Source organism: Phaethon aethereus, assembly GCF_964289735.1.
Source record: "Phaethon aethereus genome assembly, chromosome: 10".
Lineage (NCBI taxonomy): Eukaryota > Metazoa > Chordata > Aves > Phaethontiformes > Phaethontidae > Phaethon > Phaethon aethereus.
Genome location: NC_138586.1, coordinates 8,134,820 through 8,146,921, shown reverse-complemented (window position 1 = coordinate 8,146,921; position 12,102 = coordinate 8,134,820).

Below are 12,102 nucleotides of genomic sequence, written 5' to 3'. Positions count from 1 at the left end.
GATTGTATCAGCCTGGGTATGTCTTCGTGCAAGCTTGGTGGCAGTCACACAATGCCACGAGTACCATTTGATGAACAAAGAAAAGTAGAGAATACTTTCATCAGCTCACACCTTGGAAAACCCAAGTACAACTTAGTGCAGCTGCTGCAAACCTTTTTTGGGTTGCAGGGGAAAGATTTAAGCTGCAGACGCCCAGTTACATTCCAATTCAGTCAAAAAGATGCTAAAAGAGATGAACCACCACCCCCTCCCCCAACCCAACTCACTTCATAACTTCAGTATTTCTGTGACCCATCCCTGCAGTGCTGGGAAATCACAGTAAGATGTCTTTGTTTTCAATGGATTGTTGGATCAGGCTCTGAATATTTCTCATGCTTTCTCCTATTTGAACTAAAGAAAATTCCACGTCATTCCAAACACATTAAGGCTGGGCCAGAAAGTCATATTTAAACCCGAATCTGTCTTCAGATGTGCACTTTGCAGAGGCTGCTGCTGCATTAGGATTGAGAGACAGGGTTACTACCTTGAGTAAACTGGGAACCAGAAATCCAGACAAATAAACCAAAACAGTCATTTCCCATACAATACTCAGTAGCACATACAGTAGTTTTCAGCTCTTTAAAAATTAAATCACTTTTTTCAGTTCCTGGCAGCCGTGCTAGCTCAGCTTCACAGGATATCCAAAACGAGACCAAACAGCTTCCTTCCCAAGGGATTCCCGAGCGGACAGGCAAGCTGGAAAAACTGCCTCTCACTACTGTAATCGCAGCCAGGATGTCCACCTCATTTCCCAGGGCGAAACTTAAAATACCGGTCTCCCACAAAACTTGCGTTAGTCCGAACGCCGCTCGCTGGGACTCCTGCGGAAATTCATTTTCTTCTCAATGGCACAGAAACGCGCCCGCCCGAGCAAAGCGCGTCCCGGCAGTCGCGCACGGAGCGCGCGAGGAACCCTCTCCTTGTGGGACCGATAACCCCCGTCTCTGCTGACCCGCGACTTCGCCGCATCGTTTCAGCACAGCACTTGGGAGCTTCTCAAGTCAGAAAGCTGCTGCTGGAAGTTCCCCGTTTCCCACCAGCCCAGCACACGTCCCTGCTATCCCCGACAACAGCCACACAACCACATTCGAGGAGAGGAGTCGTATCTTCTGGAACGACGATATTTTGCACTTTTGGCTTTGGGACTCTCTGATCCAGCACCAACCCAATCCTCAGTTGTGGTTTTGCGCAGTAACACACGATCATAGGGATAACCGTTTCCCTGCGTGAAAGCTGTTTCTGTTACACCATCTCCCCGCGGAAGTTTTTCCTACTTTGATTTTATTTTCTTTCCTACGTCACTGTGTAATTCACTTTGACTATATGCCTAGTATGTGAACACCAACACGGTATCCGCCAGCTGTAGTAACACCGATGCACAAAGGCTGGCTGGCAATTTTGCAAAATTAAGAGCAAGATGATTTATTGAAATAAATCGAACTCGTACATTTTCTATTACTATTGTGCATTACTGTTGTGCAGCCATCTGCCCGGCTGCAAGTTTTTCCCTTCCCTCCAATCTTCTGCAAAGTTATTTCTTCATTCCAAGTGGCAACCATTTTAAACACTTTGCAAGGAACAGTAGCTATATGTTACTAGGTCACCAGATCCCAATGGGGTTTATGAATACCATAATGAATTTCAGCCCAACATCTGTCTGCTCTCTGAAACAGATGCAATTATGGGAAAAAATAGCTGCTGCCTCTTCACAAGCAGATTTCTCAGTGAAAAAACCCCAAAATACAAAGAAAACTGACACAGCACAGTTTAATGGCTACCACATTAAATTTATCAGTCAAAATATTATGTGGCACACACTTTTTTTGTGAAAGCAAGACAAGTTGTGGTAACATTTCCAGCAGACAGACAGAAGTTTTTTGACTTTTAGAAAATCTTGCTGGCATGGTTTTGGTTTTGCCAACCAAATGCTAACCTTGGATGACTCAGACCACGGTTCCCTTTTATCCAAACCACTGAAGTTTGGTGGTTAGCTGAGGAGGAACTGGTATCTGAATCACCCTTGGTTTGGAGGAATTGTCAGATAAAAGTCTTGGGCGCAGGGTTTTGGGGGCAGGGTGTTGGCTGGTGTTCCCCCCCTCCCCCTTCCCCAAAGGAAAGAAAAAAAATTCAACAACTTGAAAAGTGGGGACACTTTTCAATGTACTTTAAATTAAAAAAAAAAAATCGACTTTATCCTATCTTTTTAACTTTCTCAATGTCATGTGTCAGTCTGGGTATATGCTCAGTAAATTAAACTGATTTTTTTCAGTCGTGTTGCAAGCCTAACCTGGGCCTCACAAAATTACACAATTTTAACCTTGTCTTTAGCTACAGAAAAAGCCTACCTCGTTGCTCAAGTCCCGGTTACGTATCTGCAGTTCCCAGGCCTCCTGCTTCTCCTTTTCTTAGGGGGGGTGGGGGGGGGGAAGGCAAAAGAGGAACTGTAATTTGTAAGCCTCCATCCAGCCCTCTGGCACAAAGCCCACCCTCTGTGGCCTATTAAACATCTTCAGGGAAGTCTCCTCTAGTCTCTCTCCAATTTCTATTTGGTTCCAAATTGCTTTTCATCTTGGTATTTTGTCAACTTTGAACGTTTCAAACACACTTGGATACCCCAGCGCTGTGCCCAAGCCCTTCAAATCCCGCTCTATTCCTCAAGGGAAATGTATCCCGTCTTTGGGACGTTGCCTGGTATTTCTCTGCGTGCGCGCGCGACTGCTGCATGGGAGAGGCAAGGGGAAGCTCTTTTGAGCCTTGAGCAACAGAGTCCTCTTCCAACGCTAACGCATGAATAAGCCTCTGCCTTTCTCTGCACATCCTTGCCAGTCCTACCTAAACATTCTCTGTCTTTGTACATGAATAGCCAGCATATGACTTCCAGCCAAGTCCCAGTTACATCTGTAACATCACGCTCAGCCTGGTAATGGGCAACACGGCCCTCCAAGGGCCCGCCGGCATTCTCGCCGCGCTTCAGAGCGCAGCTGGGAAAGCAGCGGGTACGCGCACCCGCCTCAATGCCGCTGCTGCGCAGCGCGGCTGCCAGCTGAGACCGTAAACATTCTAAAAATTAAATCTGACAAGTTGTTTAGCGGCTTGGGAAGAATGGGAAGTCTCTACATCTGCCAGTCATTCACTGATATTTAGTCATGGAAGGTTTGTGGGTAAGGAATGTGTTTGCGCAGGTCTGAGCCCGGGTGCATTTGCTGCTTTTTTTGATAACCTGGAAACAAATACCAAGTAATTGCTGCTTAGTTCACAGAGGGCACAGAGAGGCGATGTGGCAAGTGGCACGGGCTGCACCGTACAGCGCGCGTGGCTCAGTAGCCTAAATCCATTTAAACAATATTCATCTTAATAGCATCTTGATGCCAGGTTACGCGTTACGTGTAACGCCGGCCTGGACACTGCCCGGAGCACTGAAACCTGGAGGCACTTGGAAACTGCATCAACCAAAGCAAATCTGTGGGAACATCTTGGTGCGATACTGCGGCAAGAGGGCTGATGGGATCACGGCCGCATAAGCGGATAAGACGGACGAGGCAAGGGACTTCACCTGCCATACGGCTTTGCTGAGATGGATGCTGGAACCGCAGCTCCAGCATCTTTCTAGTAAAGTGCAGAGCAGAAATGAAGACTTGCATTCAGTGCAAGGAAGTGGCACAAAAATTAACAACCGAGGACAAAATGGCTTACTGCGCCCACCTTGAGTAGCTAAAGCTCTTACCTTATTAAAAAGGGAAGTGACTTAATATTTTCTCCTAAAGGAGAAAACAGCGGGCATTTTAATCACAAAAGCCATAATGAGAGCCAGTAGCTGAAGCAGAAGCCAGACAATTAAAAAAACCAAACGAACCAACAAAGTAGAAAGAAAGGCACCACATGTGAACAGACCTGTTGGTTTCCATTTCTCACGGGTCTCTCACTTTCTGGTTCCGAGGGTACGTGAAAGAGCGCTCAGACCTCCCCAAGTTACAGCTGCTTTCAGCGGCCTGTCAGACTGTTTCACTGGTCCAAAGTAACCGGTGAACAAGATGTCCTGACCACAGCAGCTTCCATGCCACCCAGGGAATCCATCCCCCTCTGGAGGGCTGCCCGGCTGCTTTCCAGTAGCCAAGTCACAGCCAAGCCCAGAACTGGCACCCCATAGCACACTTGGGCTTGGCCTTCCAGCAGGGAGAACTGGGGATTTAAACCAGCTTCCCTTTTCACAGCAGCTGAAGTTCTTTAAGGAGTTTATCTCCATAAACCAATTAAGCATCTTGAAGTCCTTGAGCTCTCATACCTTCTCCCAGCAGTTTACATGCTCACATTGCTTTAAAGGGTGAAAGCTGACTTCATCTAGTTGAGACCCGAGCGTTTGACGAGGTCACGGGGCGAGCAATCCCAAGCAGAGCCCGCGAGTCTGGAATCCTCTGCAGACCAAATCTGGGATGCTGCACCCCCGGGGCCTCGTTTCTGCAAGCAACTTCTTACAGGTTTGGAAAAGGCCAAACTTCACCCTTAACTCTTTGCTTTCCAGAAGCCCCAGTTCTAGGTTATAAAGTAATACATGGCCCACGTGCTCGTAAACTCTACATGCTAAGAGTGGGAGTAAACCAGCTGTTACCCGCGTTTACACAACCACTGGGGTATCGCAGGCAGCCGTAACCGGTGTCACCCCCTCGAGGCCCAGCCCAGCGCCTTATCTGTCCCTCCCGTCTTTTTTCCTTGCATTAGTTAACACTAAAAGGAGGAGAACACCAATACATTCATTTGGTATTCGAATATGAAAGCTTACAACCAAGTCTCTGAAATACTATTTTGGGCTTTTTTGTTTTTATAAATAGACAAATCAGCAATATCTTGAAAGCCAGAAAACCACATCATAAATTTTTATGCAAATCTTTCACCAGCCCCCTTTGTTTCCTGTAGGACATATCCTGAAAGACTAGTTGTATTTATATATAAAGTATATAGATTTGCATTATATATATTCATAAAATTACTGCATATCTCCTAAATGCTGTAATTTTCATAGACGCTCTTTTTAAGTCAGTTAATAACCATAAATTATTATGCTGCATTAAAATACAGTTTTTAACTCCTGCACAGGAGAAACAACATGCTGCGGTAACACGTGATTCTGTAAACAGTTGTGGATCAACGTTCAGTGACCACTGAATCTTCTCTGTGATTAAAAATCCCCACCAGCTGCCCAATCTGCTTTTATCAGTAAACTCTGCATCATTTTATAGCAATAAAAATACAATTCGCCCACTCACTTGAGGTCAGTCACGTGCTTATGCCTGAAAAGGAGCATTTACACGAGCGTTACGTGAAGGGCAGACCTGCTCCATCGCTCTGGAGCTGCTACTGCTGTTGCGTGCTTACAAGATCACCATCTCCGTTTCTTCTGAAATGCTGGCAGATCATCCCAGCGAACATCCCAGCCGCCGGTTCTGCCTGCTCAGCACCAGGCAGGGCCAGGGCCTCTGCATTAGGTTCACCGGGGCAGGACGTGGCACTGAGGCACAGCCCCTGGACCCTGGAGCAGATCTGGGTGTGCTGGATCTTTGCATGGGCTTTCCAAGACGAGCCCTGTCCCGTAAGGTGCTTTGTGCAATTCATCACCTGAACCCGACTCACCACAGGTCCAGCTGTAGCTCCAACCACAAAGCTTCCCAGCCTACCCCCCATCAGGAGGCACCTCAGCAGTTCCTCCCTCCCTGCAAACACCAGCGCTTCCTGCAAACGCAGATGGTGCTCCAGAAACCTACCTCACCTTTGATTCAAAATTCCCCAAGGCCACACAACTCCTACTAAAGCATTTCCAGCATGACTGTACCCACCAGCTCAGGCTGTGCGTCCCTCATCACGTAGCCGGCAGCACCCTCCAGTGCCTCCAGCCCCAGGGGTGCCAATGTACACCACCCGCCCGAAGCCGAGCTCCCTGCCCAGGCAGGGACCAGCTGCCAGCAGTCACGGCTGATAGAGAAGGTGAACACGAGTGTGGCCGGTTTGCACTGATTTTAAATCCTGCCTTTTTGCTAAAACCTTTGCGTGGGCCCTCTCCTTGCAAAGACAAAGCGGGGGTGTCTTGGTACAACTTGGGGACCTACAGCCGTCGCAGCTATCGCTCGCACTTTGCAACCGTGCCCGCCTGCCGCAGCGCAACGGGACTCGTGGTCTCACACAGCAACGCCCTCCACCCGGGTCCGTCGCGCTTCCTCCAGAGCGTCCCGCCCCAGCAGTTTTAGGGCACCCAGCTGTGGCTGGGAGGGCAGCCCTTGCCAGACGGTGTCTCCTCCCGGCGTGAGCACGCGGCTCCCGCGCCCCGCCCGCCCCGTGCAGGAGCGACCAGCGCAAGAACGCAGCCCCGAGCGCTCGGGGCGCGCCGCCGAGCCGCTCTCCCACCTGCTCGCGCTCGCGCGCCCACGCGGAGCTGCACGCCCGTGGCTCTGCAGAGCCCGCCCCACGCCACGGGCTGCCGCCGCCCTCCTCCGGCACCAGGCCACCGCCACAGCTCCCACGGCCCCGTGCGTGGCGAGCCGTCCCCTGCGCAGCGCCGGCCAGAGCCGCCCCCTCCACCCGCTCGCCTTTCGGAGCACGGCGCTGCCAAGCTGCCCGCACCAACGCCTCGTGTGCTCCCGTCCCGCACGGGGACAAACCCCCGCAGAGGCGGGCAGCGGCGGGAGGGCAGTGCCGAGCCCCTCCGCGGTCTGAGCCAGCCCGGCACCGTTCCCCTGCGGCCCTGACCCGGGCTGTGCTGGGACGCGGGGGAGGCTGCCCAGCCCGGCCGTGCTGTGGGCTGCCCTGGCGCAGATGAACACCCGTGCACTGCGCGCTTCCTCTTCTCCCTAAAACCTGGGGTGTTCTCTGTGGTGACTGTGCACGCACGCGCGCGCTGAGGGCACTCGCACACCTCTTCTCAGCTGCAGGCTTTATACCACTTCTTGCTTTGAAGCAGTAATAGCACTTCCATTTTTTTCCTAGGTGTTTTTTTCTTTAATTAAAAAAAACCCCACAAAACAGAAAAACTGTCAGTTTAACTCTGCAATACTTGAACCCTTTTGTTCTTTTTGCTGGACTAAGGTTACCCCACAGAGATCGATTGTTTTCTTTCTTGCCCAAGACACGTCTTCCTGCTCAGCCAGATAACAATTTGCTTTACTTCTGCGTGGCTGTATGGGTTTGTGTTTTCCCTCGACATTTCTGTGAACGGTGTAGCAAAAGCTGGTGTTGTGTATCCCCATTCCCTTTCTCTTTTTGATAATTATGGCTTATTTTGATGATTCTCCTATACTGATGCTAGCTGTTTTTCCAGTCATCTTTAATTCCCTTTGTGGCCACCTCCACTTTTCCAATGCAGACGCTGGCATTAAATTGCCTGTTATCCTGTCCTAATTTCCATGTTACAACTGCTGGGAGGATAATCAGAATTTATCTATCTTTTTTTATCTTTGCTGTGTCCCTTTGTATTGTTTGTTCTGCATCTAGATTGCGAGGGCCTGCAAGTCCTTTCATGACTATTATTTTTTCCACATGTCCAAGCTCAAACTGAGAATTAGAAAGCTTCCAGGGCTGATCCTTACTTGGCCAGCATTTCTATCGCATTCTTCTTTTTAACCTTTTGAGAGCATTTTCTGCAGTTTTGCCTTCCCAGCTGATCTGATAGGAAACCAGAGGCGGCAGGGAGGGCTCACCGGGAGCCAGCCCCCGGGGTGACTGCACTGGAGATGGGCTGAGGCCCCTCGCAGAGGCGCAGGCTAAGAGGTCACTGAATTTCAGTCGAGCCGAAACCTGATTGCCATTGGGGTCAGAAGGGACAATTCTGGCCTCTGGGCAACGTTAACTTTACGCTGCGACTTTTGCGGTCTTCTGCAGTACAGCTGACTCCGGAAGGGTTTGGTTGTTTTGAGCGGGGAGTGTGGTTTCAGCTCACTTCTTAAAATTTGGTGCAGTACTTGATGTCTTCCCATGTAAAACGGGGCAGGGAGCATAGTTCTGTACTTCAGATGGCAAACTGAAAACACAGCTGGTAACCGCCCTCTGTGTTAGAAGGAATCACAAGTTCTGCCAAGCCACATCACATTAACTAGTCTAGTCACAAAAACACAGACCCTGTAACTCACACGTCTTTTTTTGTCTTTGGTAAAAGCTGTTGGATCAACTGAAGCCAAACGCTCAGTGTTATTACAATCTTCCTTTTAAGCCGCTCAGATTAATGGAACAAATTCTCATTCAGAGAAATCAGGTACAGATCCCTAGCGACTACACTACTTTGACTCTAGCTTCTGAGTAGTACAAATTGCAGCAGAACATCATTATTAATTTCAGCTGCCCCCTGTTCTGGCAAATTACCATTCATCTCCCAAAGTTGATATCTCAGCTGGAGACCTTTATTTTATCATTGTAATGTAAAAAAATCCCCCCTGCTTCCTCCCTCCAAATTAGCAGTTCATGATTTCCCTGGGGAAGTCTGTCTTGGGTGTAGTGCTATGACTTAATGCTTGACTAATACCACCGAGACTAGACAGGGCACCAGCGCATTTTTACCTTCCAACACATACCTGGAATCTCTCACCAGGTCCTTGACTGCCTGCTCAGGAGTTAGTCACTTCCTCCACAGCCTGTAGGGAAGACAGTAAAGTGAAAGAAATGTTGTTCTAACAAAGCTTATCGTCAGCGGCTCACCGCTCACACGTACACTGAATTCGTATTACTCCGTCTGAAAACTGCCCAGGCTGCAGGCTAGGGTCTGATCGTGGTGTCATTAGAGCCTTCTGGTTTCTTGGTGTTACTTGGTAAGCTCCTGAATTAACCAAAATGTAATTTCTAAATGTTACAGTGAGCCTCACTGCCCAAGCGCTGCATTTCAAGCTGCCTATAAGGAGCTTTTCCCTTCCCACAGCCAGGGAATCGTCTCGCGCGGCTCGGTGCAAAGTGCAAGTTAAACATGAAATCACCAGGGAAGCGGTGTGGTGTCTGTGCAGGGTGGCTGGCGGGTCAGCACCGGCACCCCCAGCGCGTGGTGAACCTGGGGAAACGCAGAGCGGGCTGGGGCAAACGAGGTCAGCCGAGGGGGGGGCTTCATCCCCGGTGGTGCCAGGCAAAGCCGTATGGACGTGCTGAGGCTGATGATAATCTGAGCTTGTTCTGCTTCAGCTACTTTGTGAAAACACGGCTTCCACATCACAATTTTTAAGTCCTATTTAAGAAGCTAATAACTTTGCTACAAGTTAAACTGTCCCGAGTTAGGTTATCTGGTGATACTTCAGTCTCAGTCTGACATTGTAGCTGTGCCACCAGTGCTATTCCTGTGGTTTTTGCTGGCTCAAGGGGAGCAAGTCTTAGAAATTAGACACTTTGGTGAGGTTTTGGGGCCAGCGAGGCCTGGTGGACATGTGTGTTGAAATGCTGTTGCATCTTCTGCTGAGGAAGTGACAGCACTTGAACCCCTGTGCCCTAGATGCCGGCCTCGGACTGGTGTCCCCATGCCACCCCCTTGCACAACCGTACCCCTGCCCTGCCAACACTGGACAGTAATTCGGTCTTTGGGCTCGCTCTAGCCTCAGCCTCTTTGCCGAGTGAAGGGAAAAGGCTGCCAAAGGAGAGGTCCAGACCCGTCCGCTAGAAGCTGCCCCCGGATCGGCAACTAGAGTCTCAGAGAAGTGACCGACGGACGGCAGCAGCTTTGGGCAGTCAGCCCGCGGCAGGGCGACGGGCGATGGGCGCTGCGTTTCCCCATTGTACGGAGGCTGCCGGCTCCGTCCCTGCAGGGCATCGTGTGAGATCAGTGTCAGCCATCTCATATGGACACGCTGGTTTCTGCCCTTCTGCCCACTCCTGCCCCAACTTCTGTCACCGCCCTGCACAAACCACCACACTTTCCCCTGGCTCTCTTGGGGAGAGTTCGTGCTTTACAGTTGTACTGTAAAATAACAAGAATCAGGCTTCTAAAATCAAGAAGTTTCTCTTGCAGGCTTCTGTGCTTTTGCTATAATTGCTCCACATGCTCCTCTGACAATTTCTGTGACCTTATTTCTGAAAAAAAAAAAAAGAAAAAAAAATTCAAGAAGAAAAGACAACTCCCATCATCCCTCAAGTCTCAGGAGAGCTCTCCACACACTAAAGGAGAAGCAGAGGCTGCCGGCGCTCTATCTGGAGCTCTTCTTACACACGTTTGTTAACCCTCAGGGTATAATGGATGCTGAGAATTACTCTTTCGTAACATTTGTTTGGCTGCCAAAAAGGAAAAATGATTAGCAGCTCAAAGGTTACATTGCTGTATTTTGCAACAGAAGCCCTTGTCATGGGCTGCCTCTATTTTGCTGACTGGACGAGTCGCCGCGATGCTCGGCTGCCCACGGGTTCCGGGGTCCTCTGCCCGTCAGGCTGCACTGCTCCAGCTCTCCATCCCCGTGCTTGTGGCACAGCGTACATTTCCACTGGTGTCCTGCAGGTGCGTGTCCTCTCCTCCTCCCATGGATGGCAGCGCCCAGACCTCGCGGTGGTACCCAAACCTTGCAATTGGCCACCTAAGGCCTCATCTCCCACTTAACCGCTATGACAGCGACCGGCTTTATACTGCGCATAAAACTCTCCCCGCTACACAGAATGCTATTTCTATACCCTTTCCAGGGACTTCAATATGTTAAAGCCAAATAAGATGATGAGTTTATAAGACATAGTTAATCATTTAAGAAAGGGATTTAAAACAGGTTGCTGAATTAATGACTACTGTTATTGTTTCCTTTATTAGCCCCTTATTAGCCTGTTTCCTGGGGGCAGAGCTGTTTGAATAGGATTTACCTCTCTGTGGACCCTGGGGAGCTCAGGAATTGGGTACCATAAACAGTTTTGGAAGCCCTCTTGTGGGTCTCGGAGCAGGCTGCGGTGACCATGAGATGCTGACACCATTGTGTGCCAGTTGCGTGCCATGCCCGACACACCCCCACCAGCTACCGGCACGGGCATGTCTCCGGGCAGGCGGTGGTGGGCGCCTGCCCCGCTGTACCCGGAATCGCTGCTCCGTGGCACCTCTTGGATACACTCGCCCGGCCCGGCTGCCTCTGCCATGTCACTCTTGTTACAGGGCTCTCGTGCTCGTATTTCACAGCTGGAGGAGTCTGCCTAGGACAAGCCAGGTCGAGCAAGTTCATGAGCATCCTCCTTTATTTTGCTGTCTCAGGCTCCCTCTTTAGTTCCATGATAAAGGGGCTGCTTTGAATTGTCTGTGCCCTAAGATGTACCTGTGCCTGCACTGGTCTAGGCATTTTGCAAGGAGCAATTGTTCAGAAGGGTAACTGAAAACTTCTGGCCCTGGACCGAAGCCTTCCTCGCAGACTGGCACTGTCGTATCACAGATGCTTACTCTGTTCATTACGCTGATGGGTGTTAGCGATGAAGCTTGAACTTTGTTCAGATTTTCCCCGAGTTTGGCAGTGTAAGAGCCAGAGCTCTGCTGTGGGTTCAGGCTGGTTGTTAGGTACAAATTATCCATCAGCCCAATTTTTCCCCCGGTGTCTCCTTTTGCCAATAATTTGCTACAGCACAGAGATTTCCTGTCATGTCATCTCGTCAGTCTGCGTCCTTCCAAAGTCACTTCACTGCTGATGATCAGCTTCTGTCTTTTCACCTCTCTGCAAGAAGCTGCCGATCCCCCAGGGAAGCGTCACGACTCGCTCTGGGAGAGCTCTCCCGTGCCCCCCAAAACAGCCGTGGTGCAGCCCACATAGGGGATGCTCAGAGGTTGTTCCCGCAGACTGGAACAGTCTTTTTCTGTTGGTCGAGACGATGTGGCCATAGAGCCAGGACGAGGCAACCCGCTGTGAAGGTGCCATCCGGTCCAGGGAATGTTATCTACTGGTCAGAGCTCCAGACTGGGAGACTGTGGACATGGCCCCAGTTCTGCCTTTGGGTTTTGGTAGGGTCTTGGGCAAAACGGATCCTAACTCTGTTTTTCATTTGCTAAAGGGAGGATGAGGACATTTCCCCAGCAGAGTTAGATGTTAGATTGTTTCATGATCATAAAGCCTTTGATATCCTTTAATCAAAAAGCTGTTAAGGGTTTTAAAGTTGTTA